The 14,753-nt window shown below is 49.4% G+C and overlaps 1 pseudogene; it reads left to right on the plus strand.

Moving 5' to 3' along the window:
• Window positions 1–7,014: 7,014 nt before the first annotated feature.
• On the plus strand, window positions 7,015–10,404 carry LOC142563413 (uncharacterized; annotated as a pseudogene).
• Window positions 10,405–14,753: the final 4,349 nt, after the last annotated feature.

The following is a 14,753-nucleotide window of genomic DNA, read 5'->3' on the forward strand; positions in this document are numbered from 1 at the left end:
TAGTAACCTGTTGTCGAAGAAAATTTGTGTGTTTTGGTTTTAAGTGTGTTTCCTGTAAACACAGCACTTTCGGATTGTGTTTATGGATAAGTTCTTGCACGTCATCGAGATTCCTAAGAAGACCTCTGACATTCCATTGAATGATTTGTGTATCCATATTTAAAGAAAAATTTGTGCTGTGTTTACGGAAATTGAGGTGATGCCGCTTAGGTTAAAGAGCTCTTTCGAGGCCCTGTAACGGGGGTTCTGCCCTTTCTGGAGCGTTCGAGGGAGCCTCGCCGCTCCTTAGGCGCTTGGTGCGCCTTGAGAATAGGTGTAGTGTCCATTGCCTCTTGTGAGGCGCCGGACACCTGCTCTTGCGAGCGAGAAGTTTCCCGAGAGGGTCCCGCCTTGGAGGGCAAGACCCCTGCGCCCACCAGCCCGGAGGTCGATGGGGCACCCTGCGGGATTTGGCTGCGCCGGCTGTTGCCAGCGCTGGGAGGGGCCGGGGAGATTGGGGCACCCTCTGCTGCGCCCACCTTCGGGGTCGATGGTCCCCCCTGTTCTGTTGACGGAGCAGCGCTAGCTGCGACCGCCGCGGGGGCAGATGGCGTAACTGCCGACTCACTGCTTGTGGGTCGGACAGCCGCCGGAGGCCGTTGTGACGCTGCCCCCTTACGCGCCACATTGGCAAAGCTGCTCTTAGACAGGTATGGCACCCGCCTCCGTGCCTCTTTGAAAGTGATATTTTCTTTTACTTTTATGGTCACAATTTCTTTTTCTTTTTTCCAGGACGGGCAGGCGCGCGAGTATGCGGCATGCTCGCCATCACAGTTGACACAGTGTGGGGTGTTCTGGCACGTTTCGGAGGAATGTTCATTGTCACTGCACTTGGCACAAGTCAGCCGGCCTCGACAGTTCTGTGAACTGTGGCCGAAACGTTGGCACTTAAAGCATCTGAGAGGATTGGGAACGTATGGTCGAACACGAAGTTTGATATAACCAGCCTCGATGGACTCGGGAAGGACACTAGAGCCGAAAGTGAGTATCAGGTGTTTCGTCTTGATCTCTTTTCCATCTCGCCTCATCTTAATTCGTTTAACATTTATAACATTCTGGTCACTGAAGCCCTCCAAGAGTTCAGCCTCAGTGAGCTCCATCAAGTCATCGTCAGAGACAACACCACGGGTGGTGTTCATCGTGCGGTGCGGGGTTATAATTATCTGGGTTTCCCCAAATGACACTAGTGTTGACAATTTTTCATATTGTTTTTGATCGCGGAGCTCCAAGAGGAGATCCCCGCTTGCCATCCTCGACGCCTTATATCCAGGACCAAAGGCTTCAGTCAATGACTTCGAAACAAGGAAGGGTGAGATAGTTCTTACTGGTTTATCTGGTTTTGCAGAATGGATAACATGGAAACGCGGGAACGATTCTTTTTGGCGGCCAAAAAATTGAAAGACTTCATCGGTGCGCCCTCTTTTCTGAGGGCGATCAGGTAGTGAAGGGAAGGAAGTAGCCATGTGTGGACGTGTAGTTTTCGGCAGCAACGCCAGCCACCCACCATGGAGTCCAACAAGGGGACGCTGCAGGGCCTGAATAACAGGGCCTGCAAACGCCAGCTGTACGTTGCCGCTATAACCCAATATGACATAACCAAGGTTGGCTACTCACACAAGGTTAACCCTTGCTGCCAGGAAGGTCGGAAGTAATAAAGAAATGAGAAGGAGACAGGAAAGGCGGAAAGTAAGGGAAAGACGAAGGTAATAGGGAGAGAGAGACAGGAACAGGCAACTACCGATTTCCCCCGGGTGGGTCAGTCCGGGGGTGCCGTCTACGTGAAGCAGAGGCCAAAGAGGTGTGTTGCCTCCGCCGGGGGCCTTAAAGGTCCAAACACCCGGCATCGGCTCAACCCCCAGGATCCCCCTTTCCCCGGACACGGCTAAGCCGCGCACGGCTACACGCGGGAGGGTCCAACCCTCGTGTGCTCGGGTACGTGGTGTCGCAACACACCAAACGCCTGCTTACGCAGACGCCAATGCGGGGGCACTTCCAAACTCTGGTTGCAACTACTACAATTACAAGGTATGTATGTAAATCATGCGCGAAGGTTATTGCGGCCAGATGTGACAATGCTGTTTTCACTTTTTTTTCAGAGAACGTTCTCCATTGTGTTGATGGCAGTGGCGCACGACACTTATAAATTTGTTGTGGTAGATGTCGGGGCTCCAGGCCGACACAGTGATGGGGGCGTGTTTAAGGCAACATCATTCAGCAAGGACTTTGCGAAAAATTGCCTAACTTGCCAGCCCCAGCACGCCTCCCAAATAGCAACAAGGTGGCACCTCACATATTTGTGGGCGATGAAGCCTTTCAGCTGAGGCAGGATATTATGCGGCCCCATCCCGGAAAAGGAATACAGCCAAGCCGAAAAGTATTCACCTATAGGCTAAGCAGAGCAAGGTAACATGAAAATAATCGCTCTGGTTACAATGTAGAGCTTGTTTGAAAGAAAACAACCATGCTTGTTAATGTTTATATAGCTGGACAGTCTGTGAATAGCAGATCATTAACCTGCTAAATGTTTTGCTCCAGGCGCAATGTTGAAAATGCCTTTGGGATTCTGGTGGCACGATGGAGTCCTGCTTGGCCGCCTCAACCTCCTGCCAAAGAATGCAACCGATGCTGTGCTGGCCTGCTGCGCGCTGCATAACTTTTTGTGATCAATGAGCAAATCTACGTATTCCCCGCCTGGTTACGCAGACAGTGAAGTCCGTTATGGGAACGTTAACCCAGGCAAGTGGAGGGAAGAGGCTCAGAAAACGAGCTGTGTGGCTTGGCAGGAACGTCATCAAGAAATCACACGGTGGATGCTGCTGAGACGCGCGACCTCTTTCCAGAGTACTTTATGGTGGAAGGTGCTGTGCCGTAGCAGTGGGCACACACTTACCTTCCAACCCCATCTAATAGTTAACATCTGAAAGCTGCGTTAATGAGTGCTTTAGGATGAGTCACCGCATTCTTCAAAACTGGTTTTTCGAAGAGATCACGCCTACTCTACATTGGCGAGTGGTGTACTGATTGTTATGATAGTGTTTAGTGCTACTCCAGTGTCATTGTAAAGCAAGACATTTGACTGAGAAAAGTTTCCAGAATAGCGGTTGTGGTGCCAGTGCATAGATGTGACGACGTACACTCTAAGAACAGTTTACACCCTTTGGCTTGCCCCTTTTGCCACACAAAAATAATCGTCATCTGCCTTGATGCGTTTCCTTTCTTTATCGCTGCAAGCCCGGAACTTTCCAGTGACGAACGGCACGCGCGTTATCAGAAAGGGCACTCCAAAGGGTGTAAACTGTTCTATGGTGATAACGCGCGTGCCATTCGTTACTGGAAAGTTCTGGGCTCGCAGCGATAAAGAAAGGAAACGCATCAAGGCAGACGACGATTATTTTTCTGTGGCAGAAGGGGCAAGCCAAAGGGTGTAAACTGTTCTTAGAGTGTAGGCTGAGAACTGTAGACTCGCACCTTTGTTCTTGTTTGCAAAAGTTTTTGAAATGGTTGTACACAAACATTTGATCTCTTATTTAAAGCACATTCCACTGAAGCATGGCTTCATGAGTGGGCAATCTTCTGTAACAAATCTTGCGTTTGTACACGAAGTTCAGGTCGACTGTTGATTTTTTCAAAAGACTTTAATGCAGTTATTGAAAATAAATATTCTACACAAAGTTTACTAAGCAGCCAGGCATGGAGCCACAAACTGGCTCTGTACCTGCTGGGCTTCCAGCACCAACTAAGCAGCAAGGAAGGACCTATGATGCACGTCACACATAATTTTTGTTCCGAATGCAAGAGTGTTATTGTGCTTTTTCATAACTCATGTACTTTATGTGCGAGAACTTCTGCACCATACGTTTGGCAGCTCTGTTGCAGGAGATGACGGCTGTGCCAGAAACAATAGTTATGGTTTGACATTTACATGACAAGGTAGCAGTGAACAAATAGGAGCGTACACTTTATTTTCACTCATAATCGTGCCTGTTCAGCAACTGTAAAATTTCTATTTCCAATTCCGACTGCTGCCGTTCGGAAAACTTTCTCAATTTATGGGCAACAAGCTGCCCAAAAACAGCAGGCGCATCTTCACTTTTCTTTAAGCAGGTGATCTACAGTTGCAATTTCATCATCAAGCCTGTGTATTTTCCTTTTCGCTGCGACTGCTTGTGTTCGCTCTAGCGCGGCACTTCGGCATACTTCAGCGGACGTCTCCTCGTCAATTGTGCTGGAAGTCCCAGGCACAGGTGACTCAGTGGCCTGGGATCCGCATTCGTCGGTAGTGTATGCAAGAAAAGCGGCTAAATTTAAGGGGGGACGCGACCTTTAAAAACCTAAAAATCGCGAAAAGTTGCTTTTTGGGAAAGCAGATATTCCGGTTGTATGTGTCACAAACTACCTTTTCTGTAATTATTAGTGTCTAATTCGTTGGAAAATTAAATATATAACAAGCCACGAGCCGGAGCAAGCGCGGAAAATGCCCCAACTACGCGCACCTGCCATTCCTCTCCCGCCATTTTGGTCTTGTTTTGTTCATGAATTCTTGCGCCTCTCTTTGCTGGTTGCGGCGGCGGCGGTGGCGGCAGCGTGCTTGAGGCGTGGCTAGCTTTTGATTGGGGGCCTCGTGGCAGCTTTCGAGTTTCCCGCGTCTGAAATCCGAGGCTACGATTGGACGAAGCGCGCACTCCTCGAGAACGCAGGGGAATGGGAGGCTGCTATTGGCTGCTGCGCGTGCTGATGCAATGGTCTCCGCCGGCTGCCCCTGAGAGTCGTCTGCTGTGGCTTCTTTACGACCACCGCCGGCATCTCCTAGACGCCTGCAACGCCGCCTTCCGCGAGGGCTGCCTGCCGGACCCCTGGCGCTGTGCTGTCGTCGTTCCGGTACTGAAGCGCGGCAAGCGTGCACGCGACCTCGCCTCCTACCGGACTGTCTCGCTGACGTCGGTGCCGGGACAAACCATGGAGACGATGGCGCTGTCGAGGCTGCAGTGGATTGCGCGTGCCCGCGGCGCCCTTCCGCCTGAGCAGTGCGGCTTCCGTGCACACCGATCTACTGGCGACTGCATCGCTGTGATTGTCGGCACGCTGGAGCAGGCCAGGCGCGCGGGAGAAGCTGCCTTCCTCCTCCTCCTCGACGTGCGCAGCGCTTTCGACTCGCTCCCACACGAGTCGATCATCTCAGCTGTTGAGGCTCTCGGCGTGGTCGGCAACCTACTTGCATACGTCAAGGCTTTCCACGCTGACAGGACATTCGCCGTTCGCGTGGGCCGCGCCACCAGCTCGCCACGACCAGTGACCACCGGCGTGCCTCAGGGCAGTGTGTTAAGCCCTTTTCAGTTCAACCTCACCCTCGCTCCCATCATTGAGTGCTTGCCGAAAGCTGGTCGCTTCCCTGTGCGTGCTGTTGTCAACGCGGACGGCGTCGCCCTCTACGTGCGGGGGCCGAGGACTGCCATTGCCGAGATGCGCCGCGAGCTGCAGGAGGCCCTCGATTCCGTCGCCGGCTTTCTACGTGCCAAAGAGTGTAATCTTCTTTTATGGTGTGGTTGTATGTAACTGATTGACTTTTGCTCTCGTTGTAAAAGGACAAGTAGCTGACGAGCGCCCCAAATATTGCTTAAAATAGTGTTGTTTCTACGCAGCTCTACAGACACGAGCGCCCTCGCTAACGCCGCCGACAACGAAAACGCTTGACACTTGCAGTCAGCATCAGAAAGACACCGGCGTCCAGCCTTGGGCAGAGTTGGAACTCAACAATAAAATAGCAGGCATGCATTCGGCAGCACTGCAGCTGTCGTCGACCAAGAGCGAGGCGTTCATGGTGCACCCTCACGCTGCCACACGCCGCCACACCGGCCGCGTGCTCGTCGACGGTGTCCCACTGAGTTGGCAGCCGACGGTGCGATACCTCGGACTTACCATTGACCACCGCCTCACATGGCTTCCGCCTGTGCGGAAGCCCTGTGACATGGCTTCCACTGTGTAGTGTGCGCGATTCACAGTGGCGCAACATCGACGGTGATCACCGCAGAGTGCTACGCATGTGCCATGGCCTGCCGCGAGCATCACGAGTGGCGGAGACCCTTGCAGAAACCGGCGCGCGGCCTCCCTCATTGACGGCCGATCTCAGCGCGCTCGGCCACATCGAGCGCCTCTCCAGTGCCCCCGACGCAAGCCCTATCGTCTTACTACTGCGGCAGCTCCCCGCATCTCGCGTGGGCAAGATGCTCCAGCTGTTCGAGGCAATTGTGGCTGACCCGCCGGCTCCACCACCAGACTGGCCGCCACCGAGTCTCGCCGTGCCCCTGGACGTGTGTCTCGAACTGCCAGGCGTCCGCTCCAAGCACCGCACGCCTCTCTGCGCCATCATGCAGGAGGCTGCAGCGAGGATAGAGGACGACCTGGCAGGGAGAGCGCACCTCTACACGGATGGCTCGGTACTCGAGGACGGCTCCGCGGCTGCTGCTTGCATCGCCCCGAGCCTCGCCATCGAAAGCCAGTGTCACCTGCCCTGCCGAGCCAACTCAACTCCCGCTGAGCTCGTGGGAATACACCTGGCTGCGGACGTGCTCGAGCAAGCGCCACACATCGCTCGCGTGGCGATCCTCACCGACTCGAGGCCCGCGCTGCAGCAGCTGCTACTAGAGGATCGTGCCTCACTGCTCGCCCAGCGTGTTGCGTGCAGACTCCACGCTTTGCAGCAACGAGGACTGGATCTGCGCCTGCAATGGGTGCCCTCGCGTGTTGGCGTCGCCGGGAATGAGGCCGTCGACAAGCTCGCACGACGCGCACACGATCACAACACGCCGATCACGAAGCGGGTCAGCTCGTCCGACACCGCGCCGCTCAGGATCCGCCGAGAGCTCACGCTCCGCCATCTTGACGGCCGGGTTGCGCGGGGCTTTAGCGCGGGGACGCGCGCCACGCCATCTCCCGGAGGCCGGCTTCACCAGGCGCGAGCGCGCCTTCCTCCTCGCCCTGCGGACCGGTTCCGTGTGGCCAACACCCTCTAGAGAACTTAAGGCCTTATGGCTGACCCTCTCCCCTTGAGCTACGTCACGCATAAGAGGCCAACATAGAAGTTCCGTGCAGCGCGCTGCGAAGCTACTAGGGGCGCACACGTGTTGAAAATGAAGCGCGGAAGATATACAATAGTTAACGCCGGTTATTCGGAGAAGAACGAGGCGACGACGGTGGCGACAACAATTCGATTAGTTCCAGGAAACCTGCCACTCCCTGAATAGCTTCAAGGTTAAACAAGTCCCGGCATGCTCAGCCATGCTACCGCATGCTTCCGAACGCACAATTTTTTTCTAGACGTGACCAGTGCATGCAGTCTCAACACTTGTGCTGTGCTTGTGATTGTGTGTACCGCAAGTCTTCGTTGCCCCGGAACGTGGAGTGCCTAGATATGCCTAATAAGTGCTGCGTGCTCAATTGCCGGAGCAATTACAAATCGGGGCAAGAAAATCACGTCTTCAAGTTTCCACAACATGAAGAAGCCCAGAGTGCCTGGATTAGGGCGATACCACGTGCAGACTTCATTGTATCACCGCACTCCAGGGTAAGATGTTCAGAGCTTCTTTAAATAGATACTTTTGAAAAATACGGGAAGGTAAATTGCTAAATTACAGAAAGTGCCTTTAAATCAGGAATGTTAAAATAAAATTTAGAACAACTTTGAACTTCTTTCTAGGTCTGTGAACTTCACTTCATTGAGGCCGACATCGTGCGGGAGGTCTCTCACTTCGACGACCTTACAGGGAACACCGTCACTGCACCACTCTCACGCCTGCCTCTTCGCCCAGGCGCAGTCCCATCAAAGTTTCCTCAATGCCCATCTTATCTTTCGAAGCCAATCACCTCGAGGGAGGATCCGGATTCCAAGCGCATGCGTCTTGAGGCTGCTTCTTTGAAGAAAGCGTGTGAAGGGTCTGCTGAAGCATTCCGCAAGGAGACGGAAGCGGATAAGATTCTAAACCTAGAAGACCTGATGCAATTCATAACAAGCAAAAAGTCTACGTTCTGGCAAGCTATTGAACGGAAGGAACGACTAATCTTACTGCACATCACTGAAGATGACGCTCCGTATCAAATATTCAATTGCAGTAAAAGCCGACCTCGGCATGACAGTTTACTTCGCAAAGACACCGATAACGAAAGCGGGCATCGATTCCCCCGTTCCAACTGTAGCAAACAGCAAGAAAGCGGTGATGGATCTGCTCGAGAGCATTGAGAATAGCAGTGCCTACTTCCCTCGAAGTCCTGAATCCTGTAATGAAGATATATGCAAGCAGATTCTTCTGCTGCTTGAAAAGTTGTCTTTCTCGCCCACAGATGGCAGTTCCAATGTCATACAGTTTCTTAGCGAGCAGTTACAGCTACTCTCTATGAAGAAAGTTCGGAGGCGCTACTCAGCCGACTTCATGATATTTTGCTGTCTACTATTCACAGTATCACCTCATGCATACAAATATATACGCGGATCCGGACGCATGGCTCTCCCGCACCCAGTGACCATTCGTTCAATATGCTCATCGAACGGCATGAATCCTCAAATCGAACATCAAAGTGAATCATTCCTCCGGTACATGGCGGGAAGAATCACCGATTTGAATGATCGCCACCGTTTTGTGACTCTGATGGTGGATGAAATTCACATCAAGCCTTATTTCGACTACAAGGGAGGCAATATTACCGGTGCTGCTTTGAACAGCTCAGCTGCAGCAACCAGCGCACTTGTCTTTATGGTGCAGAGCATCTTGTGCCAATTTAAGGAAGTCGCTCACATCGTCCCTGTGCAAAGAGCCGACGCAGAAGATCTGCACAACTTGCTGAGGAAAGTAATATGCGGACTGGAAGAGATTGGGTACAGGGTAGTTTGTGTCGTAAGTGACAACAATGCTATCAACGCGAAGGCTATGTCTCACTTCTCGTCACCTCCTTCTAAACAAATTATTTACGCTCACCCATCGAACCCCAAAAGACCACACTGTTTTGTAATAGACCCGGTACACATACTCGTGTATACGCAATAACTGGCTGAACCAGAAAAACGACCAAAAGTGCTTCTACTTTCCCGAGTTGAAACCAGACTTCACTGGAAAACAGCAAATGCTCTCTGCATCATTCGCTACAATCAGAAACCTCTACAACTTGGAGTCCGAGAGGCTGTTAAGCTATGGCTACAGCCTGTCAAGAAAGGCTCTCTGTCCATCGAACATTGAAAGACAGAACGTGAAGTTGGCATTGCAGATCTTCAATGACTACCTTCCTCAGGCCCTTCGAGCCCTTGGGACGAAGCACAACCTTCTGTTTTTTGAGGGTATTGCCACTTTCATTGAGATAGCGGTAAAATGGTGGAAGATTGTGAACGTGAAAACCCCTTGGAGAGGAAAAAGGCTACTGGACAAGTTCCAGGAACCAGTGCTTCCTAACGAAAATGATATCAAGATTGATTTCCTGCGCAATCTTTTGGCCTGGTTGGAAGAGTGGAAAAGCAAACATTTGGACAGCGGTACGTTAACAAGAGAGACCCATGCCGCTATCGACCACACAACATATGCTTTAGTGGAATTCACAAAGTACTGTTTCGAAGAGCTCAAGTTCTCGTACGTCCTTTTAGGGAAGATCCAGACCGACAGTCTGGAGGAGCGCTTCGGGAAGTACAGGATGCTAGCTGGATCCCAGTATCACGTGTCGATAAGACAAGTGTACGAATGTGAGAACAAGCTAAGGCTGCAAAGCACTCTACCAGCCATCAGTAAGGATGAGCGATGGGATGAATTTCAGACACACACAGACCACCCACGCCCTAGCCTAAATGTGGTAGTAACGAAGGATGCACTGTCTGAAATTAAAAACATCGTCCCGGTACTGGTCTACGTGGCGGGCTATGCCGTGTAGGCTTCATTGAAAAAGCTCAACTGTTCGAAATGCAGGGACGCACTGACAGAGAAAAGGTTGACATCGGTCTCAGACTCGGATGGACGGTACGACCTCGTGAAACAACTTGCCAGAGGAGGACTTGTCTATCCAGCTATATTTGCCGTCAACGCTGTCGCACACAACTACGTGGTTGTTAAGCAACCATCAGCGAAAGAGGAATTTATTAATCTGCCGAACCAACGTCGTTTAGTGACTGACCTCACGCTTGAACTGCTCGTCAATGATGATTCCTCAGAGTTCGACTCTTGCGAGGATGGACATAAATGTGAATTTGTGTTAAGGCACCTTTTGTGGTGTAGCACGAATATTTTATTGAGGAATTACTGCTGCAAGATGAATGACAAAATATTGGATGCCAATGCAAAGGCAAGGAAGAGGAAAACTAAACCTCTGCGCAATAAGGCAGCTGTTTCCTTGTAAATAGCTGCACGAATGTTTTATATCCCATTTCTAAACTCATTTGAATTGTAAATTAGTGGACTGCGGTAATTAAGTGCGTCGAAAGCGAAATTATTCGTTTGACCATAATCTAGATTGTAATAAATACATGTGTCCCCAATAAAATTGTTCATACGCACTTGTGAAGCTAATCGAGTGCATTACATTCGTCATTGCCGTGCCGTAATAACCACAAATACAAAATACGGAAGGAGAGGTTTTTATGGATTCAATTTACTTGAAGTAATAGGTATGAAGTATGGGGTATAATAAAAATAATAATTCACAAAAAACGTACATTACAAAGACGACAAAGCGCGATGCTATAAAAGCTTCTGGCATCAATACATGCACAAGCTTTACAATGCTGTTTTGTATCTGTGCCTCTAAATAAATGCTTTGTAAGGTGCCTGCTGCTAATTCCGCAGTTTCGACTGAAGAAAATGTGTGGAGTGGTCAATAAAAGCATATAGCTGCTAGGTGAACCAAGCCGCGATCCCTTCACTGAACCCGTATCCCCGAGCGTGCCGATGGCCTCTTGATGATGTGTGTGGTTTAGTGGCGCAAGGGCCAGATATGGCCAAAGAGCGCCATGTCCGTGTTAATTTGTTTGCAGTGAAATCATGGGTACTATGAAGTTGGTGTGCCGTGGCTGTAGAAGGGCCTTAAAAATGGTAGCGCTAAAGTGCGTAAAATCTGTATAATAAGATTATGGCGATGACTTATGAAGTGCACTATGAACAATAAGACAATTAAAAATAATGATATGATGTCTAAAGATATATCAGGTTATATAAGATATGCTAGAGCACTAATGCCTCCTTAGAGCCCTTGAAACACAAGGGCCTGGAGGCATGTGCTATTCAGAACAATTATCGCAGCGGCATCCTCTGGAGCGAGGATGCTCTACGAATTTAATGGGCTTATGACGTGTAGAACTACATCTTTTAAGAAGTCGAGGACTGCCTTGGTATTAAAAAGCGGTTCCTTACCAAGAAACATTGCTGGGTGAAGTATGCAATGACGATATGCAAGAGGAAAATGCTTCTTTCTTTCAGGTTCGGCTTCGCGACACTCCAAGAGGACATGGAGTACGGTCAGCCTCTCACCACATCGACCACAGGTTGGCGGTTCGTTTCCAGTAAGAAGAAAATTGTGTGTACCAAATGTGTGCCCTATTCTGAGGCGGCAGAATAGGACATCTGTTCGCCGTGATTTTGATGGGAAGGGCCAAAAACCTAGCTGTGGCTTTATAACGTGCAGTTTATTGTTTATTTCTGCGTTCCACATGCGTTGCCAGTATTGTCGCAGTTTCTTACGCAAGAAAGGCTTGAGATCTGTGAACGGGAGAGCAACTGCAGAAGAAGTGTTTAGTGATGTGGCCATTTTATCAGCCAGTACATTGCCCTCGATACCTCTATGGCCAGGTACCCAGCATATTATGATGTTCTGGTTAGATGAGTACGCTTTACACAATACCGAATACAGTTCATTGAATACGGGATTTTTATGTTTGCTGAGTGACATTAAGGCCTTCACGACGCTGAGAGTCTGTATAGATCGCTGCTTTTGGAAGTTTCGATTTTCTTATGTGCTTTACAGCAGAGAGTAGTGCGTAGGCCTCGGCCGTAAAGATACTTGTTTCCGGATGCAGTACATCGGATTCCGAAAACGATGGGCCGACGGCTGCATAGGATACCCCGGCATTTGACTTCGAAGCGTCTGTGTAGAACTCTGCGCAGGAGTGCTTGTGCTGGAGTTCTAGGAAATGCATTCGGATTTCAGCCTCAGGAGCGTGCTTTGTAACTTTTATAAAGGATATGTCACATTGTATCACCTGCCACTCCCAAGGAGGTAAGAGCTTGGTTAAGTGCATTAAGCGATGCTCGAGGAGCGGGACATGCATTTCATCACTAAGCTGCTTCACAAGCAGCGAGAAAGGCTGTCTTATGGAGGGACGATTGCTGAAAAGTGTAGCGCACGTCATATCGGTAACGTTATGAAAACATGGATGTTCAGGATTGTAGCGTACTTTAAGGAAATATGTAAAGCTAATGTATGATCTCTGTAGGTGGAGAGACCATTCATTTGATTCCACATATAGACTTTGTATGGGACTCGTTCTGAAAGCGCCAGTGGCCAGTCGGATTCCCAGATGGTGGACTGGGTCTAACATCTTTAGCGCGCTCGGGGCGGCAGAGTTATACACAACGGCACCATAATCCAATCGAGACCGAATTAGGCTCTTGTATAGGTTCATTAAACACTTCCTATCACTACCCCATGTAGTCTGGGATAGAAGTTTCATTAAGTTCATTGTTTTCAGACACTTTTCTTTAAGATGTTTAATGTGTGGAACGAAAGTAAGTTTATTGTCGAGTATAACACCTAGAAATTTGTGCTCTTTCTTTACAGGTATCTGATGTCCACACATTTCCAAGCAAGGATCCGGGACCAGGCCTCTCTTCCTTGTGAATAGCACACAAGAACTCTTTTGAGGATTGATTTTAAAACCATTTTTCTCTGCCCACCCTGACACCTTGTTCAAACCATGCTGTACCTGTCTCTCGCATACTGCGAGATTACAGGATTTGAAGCCTATTTGAATGTCGTCCACATAGACGGAATACAAGATGGCCGGTGGTAAGGAAGCACGAAGCGTTGTCATCTTAACAATAAAAAGTGTGCAACTGAGCACGCCTCCCTGGGGTACACCAGTTTCCTGTGTAAAAGCACGTGACAGCACATTGCCGACTTTCACCCGGAAGGTACGATTGGACAAGTAGCTTTTTATTACGTTGAGCATATTACCATGAATGCCCATTTCCGATAAGTCTCGCAAGATCCCGTATCGCCACGTTGTGTCATACGCCTTTTCCATATCGAGAAATATCGAGAGGAAGAACTGTTTATGTATAAATGCGTCCCGGATATTTCCTTCAATACGTACAAGATGGTCGGTTGTGGAGCGCGCTTCTCGGAAGCCACACTGATAGGGATCAAGCATTTTGTTCTCTTCAAGGAAATGGATCAGTCGCCGATTTATCATTTTTTCAAATACCTTACAGATACAACTTGTGAGGGCTATCGGGCGGTAGCTTGCCACTGAAGAAGGATCTTTGCCTTGTTTTAAAACAGGGACCACAATGGCTTCTTTCCATGCGGTCGGAAGGTATCCTGCGTCCCAGATAGTGTTGAAAAGTGTAAGTAGTGTCACTTGCGTGTCGTTGTGTAAGTTTTTTAACATTTCGTACATGATTCTATCAGATCCTGGTGCTGAGCTCTTGCATACGCTCAAGGCAGCTCTCAATTCGGCAATACTGAAAGGACGGTTGTAAGGCTCATTCTGTCGACTTTTTCTTGTTAATGCCTTACGTTCTTCTATTTGTTTATATCTGAGAAAAGATTGCGAATAATTGTTTGAACTTGATATGCTCTGAAAGTGCTCCGCAAGTGAGTCTGCCTGATCTTGCAGTGTATCGCCCTGTGTATTTACAAGAGGGAGTGAATACGTTTGTCGCCCTCTAACTCTATTTACCCTGTTCCAGACTTTGGCCTCGTCTGTAAACGAGTTAATGCTGGATAAATACTTCTGCCAGCTTTCTCTTCTGGCCTGTCGGCGGGTTCTCCTGCCTTGGGATTTTGCTTGCTTAAAGTTGACTAGATTCTCTGCAGTGGGAGAAGCGCGTAGCAACCCCCAGGCTTTGTTTTGTTTCTTACGAGCGATCCTACAATCTTCGTTCCACCACGGAACCCGCCGTTTACATGCCAAGCCATTTACTTCTGATATGCATTTAGATGCAATATCTATGATGAAGGCTGTGAGATACTGCACAGCGGCATCAATTCCTAAGGAAGACATGTCATTCCATGAGATACTAGTTAAGTTTCGGAACTTCTCCCAGTCGGCTGTATCGATCTTCCACCTAGGAGCCTGCGGTAGACATTCTTTTTCTTTATGTGTTTTTAGCAGTATGGGGAAGTGGTCGCTCCCGTAAGGATTGTTGGTAACTTCCCATTCGAGTTCAGGCAGTATACAAGGAGAAACTAGGCTGAGGTCAATTGAAGAAAATGTTCTGTTTGTGAGAGAATAATATGTGGGTGTCTTCTTATTCAGCAGACACGCACCGGACGAAAAAAGAAACTGTTCAACGAGACGACCTCGCGCATCGATACGAGGGTCTCCCCACAGGCTGCTGTGCGCATTGAGATCGCCAAGAACAACATAGGGTTCTGGTAATTGATCTATCAAGGACTGAAAGTCATGTTTGTTTAGTTGGTAATGCGGGGGTATGTAAAGCGAGCAAATGGTGATGAGTTTGTTTAGTAGG

This window comes from Dermacentor variabilis, chromosome 11, assembly GCF_050947875.1.
Source record: "Dermacentor variabilis isolate Ectoservices chromosome 11, ASM5094787v1, whole genome shotgun sequence".
Lineage (NCBI taxonomy): Eukaryota > Metazoa > Arthropoda > Arachnida > Ixodida > Ixodidae > Dermacentor > Dermacentor variabilis.